Consider the following 6582-nt stretch of genomic DNA (forward strand, 5'->3'; position numbering starts at 1 on the left):
ACACCAAACACCAGGCTATGGCTAAATGCATAGAGAGGTAAGAAGATCAGGTAGGGATCAGTGAACAGGAATGTACCCTAGACCAAGGATAGATTTGGCTGAAGATAATCTTACATATGCACTTGTGCTACAAAATTAGCCACATACATTACAGAAGCAACAGAAGACAGAGTTGTTGGGGTAACCTCTCAGAGACAACCAAACACCTTGAGAGAGAGAATCACAGGGCCTGCCGACTCAGGACTGTATTCTTGGGGGACATCAAACCAATTGGCACAACATAACCAAAAAAAAAAAAACTATCTTATTCCACAACCTACTTTGGTGAGTAGCGACTGGGATCTTAAAAGCTTTCAAGCAGCCATCTAAGATCCAACTATCGGTCTCCTCTCATGTGAAGCAAAGAAAAGTAAAGAAAATCAAAAGCATCTGGAAACAAATAGTCCAAGGATAAGATGGACTCCAAGACCAGAAGACCTAGATGGTCCTGGCTAGCAATGCCAATCACTCAGAAATGGATCAAAACTGGAGATTCTGGATAGAGTGGGAGGAAAAAATGTGGGACAAAATTCAAAAACACAAAAATGACCAGAATTACCAGTCAGAAAGAGTCTGGTGGGACCTCTAAGACTATGGCCCTGCGTTACCCTTCAGGCCTAGAATTGGACTCCCTTCCATGGATTGGCTTTCAGCCCAACAGTAGAAAGACCTACATGCAGAACACCTCCCAGGGCGATGCACCCACCTCCTCTAGGGAGATGCAGCCCTTGGAACAATCAGCCATGAGACACCAGAGGAGCTGCATTCACACAGAGAGAAAGCTGGACAGACAGGAGGGCATAGTTAAGAAGGGCACAGGGAGGGAGTAGTCCCAGGGGAGGGAGTGGAGGAGAGTTTGGTATGGTTGGGGATGGTAATCAGGGCATGAAATCAAATGCACACGAACTGTTGAATGTAAAACAAATTTGGCTCTGTAAATTTGCACCCAAACCACAATAATTTTTTTTAATATTAAAAAAAGTTTCTTGCTCTGAAATAAATGATGTGTGAGATATCGTGATGCTGAATAAGATCATCAGTAAGTCCACAAATGGTAATGCTCACAGAAAAAGTAAGTCAAATATATATCTAGAATTATTGTTTATCCCAGGAAAAAAATTACTCCCTCATCCATCATAAGAAATGGGCAATCTGACATCAGTGGTTAGCTGATGTTCCTGGGATGACAATGCTATATTGAGCCTTTAAATCCAACCAGGTCCATTAAAAAATATCTGTTTCCCATCACTGAGTTTCTGAATCTACAAGTATGCCTAGTACCAAATACTATTTTGGTCAGAATTCAGTGTAGGAAATAGAAAGCACATGCATTGGACTCATATTATTCAGCTGCTCAGATTGTCTCGATCTCATCTTTCTCAGTTGCTTGTTCTTTCTTGACCTTTTGGCAACTGACCAACTCTAAATTCCACCATGCTGCTAACACCTAAGACCAACCTTCTGGGTCTCTGATGCTTCCTATCATTTCTGGACTTGAATGAAATCCACAATGAAGGACTTTAGTGTTACTGGCAAAGGGGCTGGATGATATAACCTGCAAGTGTGGAGAAAGTGACTTCCCATGCTGCAAACTTTGGCTAATGGACATAGCAGATAGGAAGGAGCTGAGTAAATACATTTCTTCTCCCTTTTTTCCTCTGATGGACTGTTCTGAGGCACAATTTTTCAGTACAGCCCTCTGAAGACATTTCATGCAGCCAAGGAGGAGCAAGTGTGTTGACATTTAACACGTTGCAATTATTCCTACTGAAAAGAATGGGAAACGGTTTCCAAATTAATGTATTCATATAACAACAAACAAACAACGCACTGCTGTAGAGTCAGACCCGACTCATAACGACCCCTCCTTGGGTTTCCAGGGCAGTATCACTACGGAAGTAGATTGCCCAACCTTCCTGGCGAGGAGTGGCTGGTGGGTTTGAACCACCAGCCTTCTGGTTAACAGTCAAGTGCTTTAGGCACTAAGCCATTTACTTTTCAGAAATTGATTTCTGACAGTAAATGAGAGATGTTTTTGTTGCTTTCAACGACATACCATCATAACTGTGATTTGTGGAACAGGAAGACAGAATCAGGAAGCCACGGAATCCAGAATCAGCAACTGCTCATTACCATCACTGTTTGACACCCAGGAAGCTAAAGAATGGACACTGGGATTCTGTGCCAGAAAACCCCTACATTTCCATGGCATTGCTTGCCAGCAAAACACAGACAAATCAGAAAGAAGATACCATCTGCTTCACTTACATCCTTCCAATTTCTTGCAAGCACATCTAGTTTGCAAAACCTAAATCACATACAGGAGTTCTGCTGGCGTAGTACCTAAGGCATTTGACGGCTAACCTGAAGGCTGGTGGTTCAAGGCCACCAGCCACTCCTTGGAAGAAAGGTTGGGCAATCTACTGCCATAGTGATACCCTGAGGAGGGGTCGCTATGATTCGGATCCATCTCGACGGCAGTGAGTACCATACGTACTTAAACCATGTACAGATTCTTAGTTCTATGGAAGTTGGGTAAATGTAATTTTGGCTATCCTTTGCAATACAAAAAGGCACACTAGATAGATAGATAGATAGATAGATAAACATATCTTAAACGAAAAGCCAACAGAATGCTCAATGATGAGAAACTTCCCATTAAAGTCTAAGTGAAGAAGACAAAGATGCTTGCTATCAGCATTCTCAATTTATGTTGTCCTAGTGCTTAACGGCACATAACAACAACAACAACAACAGTGCTTAAGTGCTGGTCAATGCAGTTAGATAAAAAGAAGAAAGAATAGAGGAGAGTTTTTTGTGGTTGGGTATTGTAATTGGGGCCTTGAAAACAAATCTTCTCTGTAAATTTGCACCCAAGGCACAAAAAAAAAAAAAAAAAAAGAAGAAGAAGAAGAAGAAGGAGAAGGAAAAAGAGGTGATAAAATTGAAAAAGAGTCAGTAAAATTATTATTTATATACCTAATTAGAGCAAGAAAGAAAAGTCATAAAATTTCTGATAACAAGTAATAAGAGGTGATTAGCCCTACCAAACAGTAAACTTATTTTAAAACTACAATAATTGAGTGATTTGCTATTAGTGTATGGATGGGAATAGATGAGTGAATCTAAAAGAGGCTCCCCAAATTAACCAAATTATATGGGCATTCAGTGTGTATTTAAGGAAGAATTTCAAAGCAGTGGGAAAAAAAGTGTCAAAATTGTTATATATACTTTATCACAATAAAAATTCTAAAATTTACGTACATAGAATCACACAAAATGTCATTTTGGGCCTAGCTTTTCCCACTTGGCATAATTTCCTGGAGCGTCATCCAAGTTGTTGCCTGTACGGAAGTTCATTCCTTTTACTGCTGAGTGCTATTCCATGACATAGCTGTGCCACGGTTTGTTTTACCATTCACCCATTGAAGGACAGCTTGGCCTGTTCCAGTTTGGGCTATTTCAAATAAATTTGCCATACACCTTGTGCACGGGTTTTTGTGAGAATGTAAGTTTTCATTTCTCTGGAATAAACGCCCACGTGTGCAATTGCTAGGTGATAAGGTGATTGCATGTTCAGTTTTATAAGAAACTGAAATTATTTTCTAGCAGGGCTCTACCATTTTACATCTCTACCATTAATGTATGAGTGATCCAGTTTCTCCACATCCTTGCCAGCATTTGGTGTCGTTGTCACTTTTTTTTTGGGGGGGGGCATTTAAAACAATGACCCTAATTAAAAAAAAAAAAAAAAAAAAAAAAACAATGACCCATTTTGAGTGAATTTGTCTGTAAGATGTGAGCTTTAGGTCAAAGTTCATTTTTTGGGCTATGCTTGTCCAATTCTTCTGGCACCATTGGTTAAAAATGTTATCTTTCCTCCATTAAATTGCTTTTGAACCTTTGTCAAAAATTTGTTGGCATATCTGTATGAGACTATTTGTTTTGTTTTCCATTGATTTATCTACACATGCCAGTATGGCACAATCTCTCAGCTATATTAAAGAGAGAAAGCAAGATGAAAACATGTGCATAGTGAAGTTGATGATTAGTTTATTTATATTATATATGATATTACATAATAACTTTAATGTTAAACAATATTGCCTCTGGGGAGGAAAAATGCATCATGGGAGGGAACAATATTTATTTTTCATTCTCTGTCCCTTTGTACTCTTAGAATTTTTAATCATGCATATGTACTACCTTTTCAGTTATAAAAAATTAACAAATAAATAATGAATCTTGATTTTATCCATTGGAATTGAAATTGATCTTTAATTTAATTTTATCTATTGATTCCAGAGAGAAAAAGTTTGTTCCATAGCGCTTGTGCATAGAGAAAAGAAACACATAAAAGTGTTAAAAGTAATTACACATGGATGGGATTCCACATAATCTATTTGTTCTTTATATTTTCCACATATTTTTGTACTGTGTGTGTGTTACTTTCATAATAAAATAACAATATAGACCTCTCCCCACCCCCTTTTTTTTTTTTTAAAAAAAAAAGCTTTTTCCTATGAACTCTCCATGGCATGTCTGTATGTCACCACCATCCTCCTCACCCCGAAACTCCCTTCTCCTACTATCAGCTGCTCATTTTTCCTTTGACTCTTCTACCTTGATCTAATTGCTGCTGTTGGAGAAGATCGATCGGCGGGCGGGGGGCGGGAGGGACGGGGGACGGGGATGAGAGAGAAAAGCACTACTCTTTCTGGACACTTGAGCTCAGGCCACCAATGTCACATCTATGGAGGGCGGCACAATTTCTCCCTGAACTCAGACGAAACTACAGCTGTTGGATAATTGGATTATAGTTCTACAGCACTTGATTATTTTAAATAAGTGTTGTACCAGAATCAGAAGAAAGAAACAGAATCCATTTTCCTATCACATTCTGGAAGAAAATCACTTTTAAACTTGCTTATTCTATGCATCATACTGGCCACTAAGTGGCGATATAGACTCACGTATAAGAAAGTATATATGCTTTCAATTATTTTATTAAAATCAGTTTAAGGGATACTCTAATCTAATAGCAAAAATACAAGGTGGTTTTCCTACCAAAATTCCATTCTCTTATTCAAAATGACCTCAGAAATGACTATTTCTGGGGCTAGGTGTGGTCATTTAGAAGGCCTGGATGGATTGACAGTGGCAACAAAGATGAACTCAAGCAAGGATTGTGAGAATGTTGCAGGACCAGGCAGTGTTTCCTTCTGGTGTACACAGGGTCACTGTGAGTCAGTACTAACTCGATGGCAACAGAGGTGGGATAATTATGTGACCTTTATCTCCACTACTCCGTTTCATACCCTCCTACATAAAATTTCAGCATTATAGAATGTTGTCTTTTTATTCAAAACTCTAGCTTCCTTCATTTTATTTGCCATTTCCCTGTGCATCGTGATTTTTGTGAAGACATGCAAATATATATATATATATATATATACATACATACATACATACATACCAGGAGACTGGAAAGGAAAAATGCTTTAAGTTTATTTTCTTTAAATGGTTCACATTTATAATTGAAAACTCCATCCTTTAGCGTATTAAACACACACACACACACACATTTTATTGTGGTTTCGGTGAAATTTTACAAAGTAGAGTCATTTTACATTCAACAGCTCATACACACTTTGTTTTGTGACACTGATTGTAATGTAACAGATCTCCTCCCACTTCCTCCCTGTGGTTACCCTTTCCCTGTGTCCTTCTTACCTATGCATTCCTGCCTCCCTGTCTTCTTCCCATGGTTGATTGTTCTAAAGAGTGTTTCTCCCTGCTATAGGCCTATCTATACTGAGAATGAAGCCACAAGAGTGAGGTCAATTCCAGATTTGAAGGGGGAGTCGGGCCATAGTCTTAGTGGTTTCACCAGTCTCCATCTGACCGTAAATACCCCCACTCTTTTTTTTTTATTTTTTTTCCACATTTTATCTCCCACTCTATCCAATATCTCCAATTTTGATCCCTTTCCCAGTAGTTGGCACTGGTCACCAGGCACCATCTAGTTCTTCTGGTCTCATAATCATATAGGCTGAGGTTCTAATGGCCCATTAGTCCTTTGGAGGTCTGCTTCCATAAAGATTACAGCTTTGGAAACCCTATTAGGTGATTCTTCTCTGTCCTATAGGGTCACTATGAGTTGGAATCGATTCAATGGCAGTGAGTTAGAGACATGTTTTGGTCATGACAAGTGAAGGGATGTTATTGGTCACTAGTGGATAGAGGCCAAGGATGATGGTGAAGGGAGTACTTTATCCTCTTCCTAATGGCTTCCTGTTATCTTTCATGATCCTTGATACCACAGTGTAAAGAAAGACTAAATGGAAACAAAAAAAAAAAAGAGAGAGAGAGAGAGAAAAAACACCAAGTGAATTGCCCAAGGCCATCAGCTCTCTTAACTTTAGGGTCTTTCCAGAAAGCTTCAGTGTATCTTTGAAAAACTGTACACAATGTCATTAGAATTTTGAAACTATTGTTTGAAGAGCATTTTATAGACATGTAGCTATTTATTTGCATGAATAA

The sequence above is a fragment of the Orycteropus afer genome, unplaced genomic scaffold (genome assembly GCF_000298275.1).
Source record: "Orycteropus afer afer isolate SDZICR_OR568_19922 unplaced genomic scaffold, OryAfe1.0 scaffold00447, whole genome shotgun sequence".
Lineage (NCBI taxonomy): Eukaryota > Metazoa > Chordata > Mammalia > Tubulidentata > Orycteropodidae > Orycteropus > Orycteropus afer.